The sequence below is a fragment of the Suricata suricatta genome, chromosome 15 (assembly GCF_006229205.1).
Source record: "Suricata suricatta isolate VVHF042 chromosome 15, meerkat_22Aug2017_6uvM2_HiC, whole genome shotgun sequence".
Lineage (NCBI taxonomy): Eukaryota > Metazoa > Chordata > Mammalia > Carnivora > Herpestidae > Suricata > Suricata suricatta.
Window position 1 is genome coordinate 7835148 of NC_043714.1, and position 10711 is coordinate 7845858.

A 10711-nucleotide genomic window follows, 5' to 3' on the forward strand; every position below is an offset into this window, starting at 1 on the left:
TTCTATCTTGCCAAACCTGTTTTTCTTAAAACTAAATTAGAAAGCTGCATCTCCAAAGTTGAAAAGCAAGGAACTACGATACCTGTTTTAACTGGCATGCAGTGGCCTCCAAACAATTTCAACATTTCAGGATAGTTTCATTAAAAGATTCATTGCAACAGGCCAATGAAATATTAAAGAGCTAAAGGATAACACATGAAAGATTATAGGACTGACTTAAAAGACTGATGTAATTCCCCTTTACCTTCTTTAGTTGAGTACTCAGTCCAATATTGAGTATTGTCTAAAATCTCCTTTCCATTCTGAAGAGACTATTAACCAGCTACCTTTTGAAATAAGACCATCCAATGCTGTGGGTGACCCTCTTCGGGTATTTTTTACTCCTTGGTCAAAGGCCAAACTAGGAGCTGTAGTTAAAGAATTTCTTTTTGTTTTTAATTTTTTTTTAATGTTTCTTAAATTTAATTTTGAAAAAGACAGCAGGAGCAGGGGAGGGTCAGAGAGAGAGGGAGACACAGAATCTGAAGCAGGCTCCAGGCTCTGAGCGAGCTGTCAGCACAGAGCCCGACACGGGGCTCGAACCCACAAACTATAAGATCATGACCTGACCCGAAGCCAGACGCTTAACCAACTGAGCCACCCAGGCGCCCCAAGAATTTCTTAAACCAAGGAGGATCCTTGAAAGTTTTTATAAATACATGAACTTCTAAGCCCAGTCCAGAGAGGAAAATAAAATTTCACATTGTTCCTTCCTTTCCAAATCCAGATTGGCTCTTTATTGATACTTTCTTTCTCAGGGACAGCTATTGCCTTCTGGTTTGCCTCATTTAACAAACTTGGCTTGGCTTTCTGCCTGCCTGGGACATGCAATTTGTCAGCCCTTTTGGCTATCTTTGGGAGTGACTTTAGATCTTGTGAAGAGAATACATTTTATACCCTCCTTAAAGATGTCTCTTGGGTCCATGGAATTATTTAATGCTACCAGAAATATGTACTGTCTGTCTCGGGTAAAATCTGAGAAGACATTTGAAATGATTTAGTAACTCTGCCAACTTGGAAGCTGATATTCAGAGTCCAATAGACTTGTGTTGTTAGGCCTTCTCCTCTAAGCTGAATGTACTCGGAGGGGAGGAAAAACATTCTAAAAGGTGAATGGTAGATGGAAGTGCCAGCCCTGTGACATCATTCAGGTGGCAGCCGAATTCTTCCACGAATTAAAAATGTCTATCTTTGTACAAATTTAGTCTTTGCAGGACCAGAGGTGTGGGTCCAGAAACAATTTCAGGTCCTCCAATCCAATTTACCAGCCCCCAAGCCTCTCCTATTCATCCCAAAGGCTTGTACGTATTGGCCCGAGGGAACCAAAATCATGCATTTTCCCCCTGCATGTGCCTTGTGGTGTCAAGATTCTACCCAGGATCTTCTCCAGAACTCCAGAGTTCTCCAGATCTCTTGCCTGGACCATCTCTTGATATGCAAACTTTAAGACAGCAATTTCTATCAGGAGGAGAAGGAAAAAGGTAACATTATTTTAGTAGATCCAATTCCTTTTATAATTAGTGAGTTTTGTATTATTGTACCTAATTCACGGCAGTAATTTTAAAATGGGAATTATAATGTCTCTGTTTGCATCTGCCTGTACGTTCACGTGTGTCTATGTGGAGGTGTAGATGTGTGGTATTTTTTAACCTCCAGGTGGTATTGCCAAAATTAATTTTGAAAAGAGATCTATTTAATTGGCTTAAAGTACACTAAACACTTAAATAAATTAAATTCTCGGAAATATAATAGAAACTTAATCCGAATGAATTTCAGGTTCACATGATTTAGGGAAAAAATTCAGTATTAAAGCCACTTTAATCTTATTGGTTTAGTGTAAACAGTCATCCTTTTAGAGTTTTCAGCATTAAATATAATACTTTTATTCTACTCAGGCTTAATAAAGGTCAAATGAATTCATGTTGTCTCTTAAAAAGTTGTCAGCAAAAAAGATAATTGAAGACGATGGTTAGCTGTTTAATAACTCATATAGTTTTCATGACTGATCTAAACATAATTATTAAAACACCTATTATTAATAGAGGTATGATGATCGTTTATAAATGAACTTTTCAGCAATATCCATGTCTACTTAAATATTTTACCCAAATCTTTTTGGTAACTTAAAACCTTAGAGTTTTGCTAAGTTAATTAGATGATAGATAGTCATTAAAGATCTAGATCATTTCCAAATAAAATAAAATACTGACATATTAATTACGAACACAGATTTATGTGCTTTTGGCTTCTTATGACAGAGAAACTAAAACGTATTTGGATGTATTAGTGCTACACTGAAAAAGGCATATGCATATCCTATTATCCTATTTTAATATATTTGCCAAGCTAAAGAAAGCCAAGCTAACAGGAAGTTCACCATTGCTTACCTCTTAGTTTTCACTGGAAATCAAAGTTGGGTTCAAATGGTTACGAATGCTAATAAATGACATGCACTCGGTCGCCTTTCCCGGTTGTTGGCCGAGCTGGTTGGGGTGGCCTGAGCTGAGGCTCCTGTGCCGAGGTGCTTCAAAGCCTTGTTAAAAATGTTTGGTCAGGGCACCTGGGTGGCTCTGTCAGTTGAGCTTCTGACTTCAGCTCAGGTCATGATCTCACGGTTTGTGGGTTTGAGCCCCATATCGGGCTCTGTGCTGACAGCTCAGAGCCTGGAGCCTGCTTTGGATTCTGTCTCTCCCTGTCTCTCTGCCCCTCCCTTGCTCGTACTCTGTCTCTCTCTCTCAAAATAAATAACTGTTAAAATTTAAAAAAAATGTTTGGGTCCCCACAGAGCCCTATTACACCCAAGTTTACCAGGAGACTTGGGTAGGAATGTGGTTGGTGTGCTTCACCATTTATGAAATCAGAAATGCTCATAAAAGAAGTCAAGCTTTGGAAGCTTTGAGTCCTGCACCTGCTTGTGGTCACCATTAACCAGCTTTACAGCGGATGGAAGGTGAGGCTGGCTGGAAATCTCAGCGAGCTCTGTTAGATGACCCCATGGACCGTCACTGCACACCTGTAGACGTGTGCACTCTATTCTCCTTTCTGGCGTGAATAAATGTACCTGCGAGGTGCAAAGAACATATATATTCTAGGAAATGTAATTAAGACTACTGGACATAAAAAGGGAAACATCTCCTTATGCAAGGAAAGCAGGATGTGTGTTTTCCATAAGAGCAGGTATGAAGAATACCTTTTTGTTTTGTTTTGAAGATGCATTTTTGTTGAGGGGAAAGAAAGTAATTTTGTTCTAAAGCAAGACCGGTTAGAGAGGGAAAACATAGGACAAAATCTGAATATAAAAACAAGCAAACAAAAACTTGTAGAAGGCTGTGGAACGGAATCTTGAGAAAAATTTTACGTGTTGTCAAGCTAAATGAATTTAAGGGCTAAAAGGAAACAGCCTTTGATATCAACAGTGTGCTTATGTAAAACCAAACCTTAATTTTCCTTTATCTCCTGCAAGTTTTTCTTGAATTGTTGATCTCCTTTTAATAAGAAATTGTAAACAAAGGGTTTTCCTTACTTTTAAGTGACCTTTTTATCAAAATAGTTTCCTGTGTTTATTGTCTGGAACAGGTCTTTGATTACTTAAATCTAGTAGAACACACAGTATTAAAAGAGCTAAATTTCACTCAGAACCTTGTAATCTTCTATATTTGCCTATGAAGTCTTTACTTGTCACTGTGATTAGATGAATAACTGTCTTATTTCATGGTGACCTATGATCTGATTTGACCAAGTGTTTTAAAACTTTTTGATGTTTTTGACAAATATCCCCCCAGATCAAATTCAAAATACAGTCTTTTCTAGTCAACCTAATATTTAGATTTTCCAGAGAGTCTCTGGAACATCTCAAAAGATTTGTTCTCTCTTATAAAAAGGAAGATGTTAAACTAATCAAGCTAATTTGGTATGTTAAATTAAATGGACAGCATTGTCAAATAAGAACTAATTTTGAGGGGGCACCTGGGTGGCTCAGTCAGCTGAGCATCTGACTCTTGATTTCAGCTCAGGTCATGATCCCAGGGGCATGAGATCAAGCCCCATGTTGGGCTCTGCACTGAGCGTGGAGCCTGTTTGGGATTCTTTCTCTTCCCACCTGCCCCTCTCCCCCACTCTTCCTTTCTCTTTCAAACGAAAAAAAGAAGTAACACTAAGCCTTCTTTGTGTTTTATTTGCATAGATATATGTTATAAATGTTCCAGCAATTGTGTGAAATTCTTGGAAATCTGATAGTCCTACTATGTTATCAGTCATAGTTCTAATTATTATCTTCAAATGTGGCATGTTACAGCATTAAACAAATTTCCTCGTCGTGTCCATTATAATGAACTTTCCTCAGATGTTTGAAAATAAGGTTCCTTATGTCTTTTCATGAGTAGTTACTGTTTTACTCTGAAGGTTTTACAAATGTTTCAGCAAAAGTGCCTGATCTTCAAGGAGATTCATGGAGAGGACTTTCAGCAAATATAGATTGATGATACCTTTAAGGTAAAACCAAACTAGGTAAGAATTTCTAGGGGACAAACTAGATTCAAGCAGAAAGAGTAGTAATATATGGATCTAAATGAACTAAGGAGGGTGATTATGATGATTATGACTCTGGAATACTGCTTTTCCCTTGATGCTTTTTTTTCAGATTTAAAAAAGCCTTTTTCTCAAGCTATCTCTGACTGATAGTGATTTGATTATGTATCCCTTTGTAAATAAAGATGAAAATGTTTCTTTTTTTCTCCCTACCTGATCCCTCTGGAATTTGGAAACTCTTGAGTGTTCTTTTCATGATGTTATAGTTATTTGCATACTTTTATTAAAACCTTCTCCTTAGGGGACCATGGGAAGGGGAAGAGTGGAAAATAAAGTTAGGGAGAGGGAGGCAAACCATAAGAGACTTTTGAATACGGAAAACAAACTAAGGGCTGAAGAGGGAGGAGAAAAGGGGAAGGGGAGTTATGGTCATGGAGGGGGGCACTTGTGGGGAAGAGCACTGGGTGTTATATGGAAACCAACTTGGCAATAAACTATTAATAATAAAAAAATTAAAAACAATTAAAAACAATAACAAAAAATTTCTTCTCCTGTAATGGAACACAACTGGAGACACCGGCTATATTCCCAAGGCTTTGACTGAAATGGTATTTCAGATAAATCTGACGGCCAGTCATTGGCTTGGCTTCTTGGCCTCAGAGGCCTCAGAGGTTCAGTCTGAGACTCCTTATGAAAAATTCCAGCAAATCAGTCTTAAAAAGAACTGACATGGTCAGTCATTATTTCTGCTACATGTCTGTGAATAATCAGGCCAAGTTTAATGCAAACAAATTAGTTTTACTGTGGTTATCTTTAGTAAAAGAAATGGGGATACTTGTAGAGAGATGGGGCGTGTAGAGAGAAAAACATGTTTGTACCGTTGTCAATATTAGATTCTAGCTTTGTTAGTTATCTTTGAGGTTTTGCTATACACTTGTAAATGAAACTGGATCCTGAATTCTCCCAGTTTCTTCAAATATCTGGCTACAACTCTCCAAATGAACATTTCCAATTTCTCTCACTTGTCTGATTTGGAATCACTAAAGAACAAAAACTGCTCCTAAATGTCCTTGGAAGGGACTGTAAGAGGTCTTTCTCATTACCAAGATGGCAGCCAAGCTTCAGGGCCTTGGGCCTTGGCTGCGCGTCTCACCTCTGGAGAAGGCTGTTGCCTCACATCCAGTCCTGTGTAAGTGCTGGAGGCCAATCAAATTGACAAGGAGACCAATGATCTGACATCAAGGTTGACTGCTTTCTCCCAATTTGAAGGATTAGGGCTTTCTACTTTAACTATTAAACTTTATTCTTTTCTTTATATCCTTTACTGCGGCATTGGCCTGGGAAGAGAACACCATTCTCTACATCTCCCAGGCCACTGCTAAGTCTGCATGTTGGGAGAACCTTTCTGACTGTTGGATTTGTCAGCAGAAACCCTGATCTGTTTATGCTGCCAAAGATCCCTGGGCCTATAACCAATGTCTCCTACGATCTGTTTCCCTGAACTCACAGGGCATACAAAAGGACTAACTTCTCATTGCAAGGCTTTTCAAAAAGACCCCGATAGGATGGGATGGTACCTCATGGAATATCATCCAAATGCCTCTGATCCCTGGCTTGAGAAGGTCAATCAGGAAACTCCAACTGATGGGTCTGTCAAGAACCAGTCCTGAGCTGGAGTCCTTTGTACTCTGCCTGACTTGAATTTTTGTCTGTGGTAGACAGTATTATCCATGGGCATGTGAATGTTTAGATAGCTGGTAAATTGAAGGTCAATACTTAATGGGATGTTCAACTGTCCTTGTAGTCTTAGACAACTGGATGGCCCGTGGTTCCCTACCTGCTAAATTATAAGGTGTTTGTGTAATAGCAAATTCCACCTGTTGCCCATGGATAAATGCCCCTGGAGAGGTAAACGTTCAATCACACAATAGCAGGAAACAAGCCCACTGGCTACAAAAAACTTCATCTAGTGACCCCTGGTCTTTTAACCTATTTACCTAGTTACCTTCAGGTTTGGTTTCCTGGCTAGAACCATTATACAAGCTGTATTTGTCATAGTACTTTTTATTTGGCTTTACATAATTAAGGTCTCGTACCTGTTGCTTGTCAAGCCTTTGTAGACCTGACACACCCAATAGGTGACGCTAGCTCAGGGCTTCCAGATGATCTCTAACATTTACAGCCTTGGTGAGATACAGACTTTAGGTAAGTACTTGAGAGTTCCCCTTCCTAATCTTTTCTGCGACTCAAATGTGGCCTTACATATCTTCCAGTTGCTTTGTACTTTCTCTCTGAAAAGGACATGACAACAAGGAAAGGTCTTTCCTGTCACAGAGGGGCAAAACCACCAAATATGGAAAACCTGGCTCCAATCAGGGAGTGGGTGCCCAGTCCAGGTTCTCTGGGACCTTTCTTCCACTTCATTTAGTATGCTAGAATGCCTCCAGGAACTCAGAAACACATTTACTCATGTTTACCAGTTTATTATAAAGGATATTATAAAGGATATAGATGAAAAGCCAGAGGAAGAGGTGCATAAAGCCCAGGAGGGTCCTGAGTGCAGAAATTTCTGTCCCCAAGGGCCTGGAGTGCACCGTTGTCCAGGCATATGGAGACATTCACCAACACGGAAAAATCTTTGAGGCCTCTCTTGTGTGTGTGTGCATTTTTTTAATGTTTATTTTTTGAAGGAGAGAGAGAGAGAGAGAGAGAGAGAGAGTGATGAGGGGAGGGGCAGAGAGAGAGGGAGACAACAGAATCTGAAGCAGGCTCCAGGGTGTCAGCACAGAGTTTGATGTGGGGCTCAAACCCACAAACCATGAGATCATGACCCGAGCTGAAGTCAGACGCTTAACGGACTGAGGCACCCAGGCATCCCTGTCCTCTTGTGTCTTAATGGAGGCTTTATTACATAGGCATGACTGATTGCATCATGGGTCATTGGCACTTCATTTCTTAGAGGTTGGGAAATAGGTCTGAAAGTTCCAACACTCTAGTCAAGGTTGGTTCCCCTGGCAACCAGCTCCCATCCTTAGAGGCTTTCCACCAGCGCCCTATTAACATAAATCAGGTGTGGTAGGAAGGGGGAGAGGCTTGTTAGATGGGTAACAAGCATGTTATCTATTTTTTCCATTAGAGCCCTTAATAATAGGAGGAATCAGTTATTTTCAATTCTCTGCCTGATAATTTGAACATCTCTGTCATATGTGAATCTGGATCTGATGGTACTTTGTCTCTTCAGACTGTGGGTTTTTTTATTTTTATTTTTTTGTGTTTTTCTTTTATTCTTTGGCATGCTGTGTACATTTTTGTTGAAAGCTGAGCATGTTTTATTGGGTCATAGAAACTGGGGTAAATGGGCTGTGTTTAATGTTTGCTGTGGCCGTAAGTGCCAAAGGCTTCAGATCCCTCTAGGGCCATTGTTTCTCTCTCCTCTGTAATCTTCGGGTTTCCCTAAGTATTTCTTTTCAGAGGGAGAGTGAGAGACTGTGTCTTGCAGTGTTTCCTGCCGTAACCTGCTATTATGCCAGGGCTCTGTCGGTGTGTGGTATGGGGCGGGAAGAAGGGTAGCATTCCATAAGCTTCTGATTAGGTCTCAGCCTTCTCGTTGACCTGTTTCTCCAAGCTGCACCTTTCACAAATGTTTGCCAGGGGTGGGCCTTCTCCCTGCCCTCCTTCCGTCCCTGGCCACAGCATTTCCATCTACGTCCTTGAAGCCCTGGCCCGTGTGGACTATTTCCTCCTCGTAGGTCGGACAGTGGGGCTGGAGTGAGGAGGAGACTCCTTCTCCATGCTGGGCTAAGGCTCTGGCAAAGTCTTTTTCCAGGAGAGTAGGCCTTATTACAGAGAAAGTTCTGGGCTTCTTTCCCAATGATCCCTCTTCCCCAGAGCCAGGAGGGGACCTTTCTCAGAGAGTCACTGTGAGAACCTATTGGGATTCCTGAAGATTAAGCCCACTTAAGTGTGGGAGCCTTCCAAAGACTTTGAGCCCAAGAGTTTCAGACTGCCATGCTAATTCATACTCCGCCTCCAGCATTTTGTCAAAATTACCATTGAAGTGTCCTACAAGGGCACATCGCCCATGGGTTTTACTTCAGGTGAGCAGGTCTTGGCTGTGTCTCTCTGAAAGATCTCACTTCCCCAGATTTCCAGGTCACAGGTTTCTCTCAGGTCTCCGATGGGTTGAAGGAAAGTAATTTATTTACACTTTATCTAGATTCTTGCTGTTAGACATGGCAATGATGCATTCCAGGTCAGAGATGAAATCTGAAGTTTGGAAGATGAGATCCAAAACCTAAAGCTGCTATCCATCAACTAGTCCTGCATGGATATATCTAACAGCCCCCCTTTTTAGGACATAAAAGTACTTAGCACCCGTGTTCTCAGCTTTGTGGCTTCAGTAAAAACTTCAAAACAAGACATCAGGAAAATGTCCCATTTAACAGCTTATAATGTATATTTGCACACCTAGTACATAATACTTTTCAAAATGACTGGAACATAAAGGCTGTATTTTTTTTAAAGTAGGCTCCATGACCAATGTGAGGCTTGAACTCATAACCCTGAGATCAAGAGTCTCATGCTCTACTGACTGAGCCAGCCAGGCACACAGAAACATAACATTCAGTCAGTATTTTTTCCTTTTTAATGTTTCATTTATTTTTGAGACACAGAGAGACAGAGCATGAGTGGGCAGGGGCAGAGAGAGATTGGGAGACACAGAATCGGAAACAGGCTCCAGATTCTGAGCTATCAGCACAGAGCTGGACACGGGGCTCAAACCCACGAATGTGAGATCATGACCTGGGCTGAAGTCGGAGGCTTAACTGACTGAGCCACCCAGGCGCCCCTCAGTCAGTATTTTTGAAAGGAAGAAAGGAATAGAGAGAAAGAGAGAGAGAGAAGGAGAAAGGAGAAGCTAGAAAGGAGAAAATGAGGAGGAAAAGGAGAGCAAATAAGAACCACAGGGAGAGGGCGCCTGGGTGGCTCAGTCGGTTAAGCCTCCGACTTTGGCTCAGGTCAGATGTTACATTCGTGGGTTCGAGCCCCACGTCAGGCTCTGTGTTGACAGCTAACTCTGAGCCTGGAGCCTGCTTCTGGTTCTGTGTCTCCTTCTCTTTCTGCCCCTCCTCCTCTCATGCTCTGTCTCTCTCTCTCTCTCTATCAAAAATAAATAAAACATTAAATTTTAAAAAACCCACAAGGAAAAACAGTCAAGATCCAAAATTTATCCAAAATTATATTGACATGAATGGTCTACATAGAGTATACCGAATAATAACATTAGTAGAAAACCCAAAGTAGAACATTGTATCTTCTCTTTTTTGCTATACTCTCAAAGGCAGGCAAGTGCTTTTAGATTACAAAGAATTAAAAGAATGTGTATTCTATAAAAATCCATAGTCCTGAATAATTCCACTTCACACAGTGAAATACTAAAATACCTTTCATACACAGGTTAAAAATGTATTCTTAAAATATTTTAATGTTATATTACATTATATACATAAATGTACATAATATTAATAAATGTATATAATATAATGTATTATTACATATATGTATTGTATACATTATAATGCACATCGGTAATAAATGTAATTTAAAGAGATTTCAAGTTGTTCCAGACACATTTCCACAAGTTGGAAGTTCAAGGTCAGAGTTTAGTTAGGGGACATAGTTTTGACAGGTGTTTATTGAGTATATGCCATAATCTACCTTAGGCATTTTATAACTGCCAATTCACTTAATCCCTACAACAGTCAAATGGGAGATTACAGTCATTGACAGAATTGGAAAAGGGTTTCAGAAAGTTCAAATCACTTGACCTAAGTTGCATAGCTAAACTGATTTGAATCCTCAGCCGTGTCTTGGGAGAAACCTGCAGCCCAAAACAAAGAATGCCCATTTTCCCACTCTTAAAACTTCTGATTTATTAGATGCAGTCACAGCTGCTGTAGGGAAACTACAGTCCCCGGTCTCACTTGCATGTGACTCATAATGTTGGAAGAGAGTGTTCTGTGGCTGCTGCTAGCAATATTCTTTTATTTTTTTTATTCAAGTAAACATTTATTAGAAATGTTTGCTTGTCTTGTGGAACCCTCACAGAACAATTTACTCACAATCCTAGGTTTTTTTTTTTTTT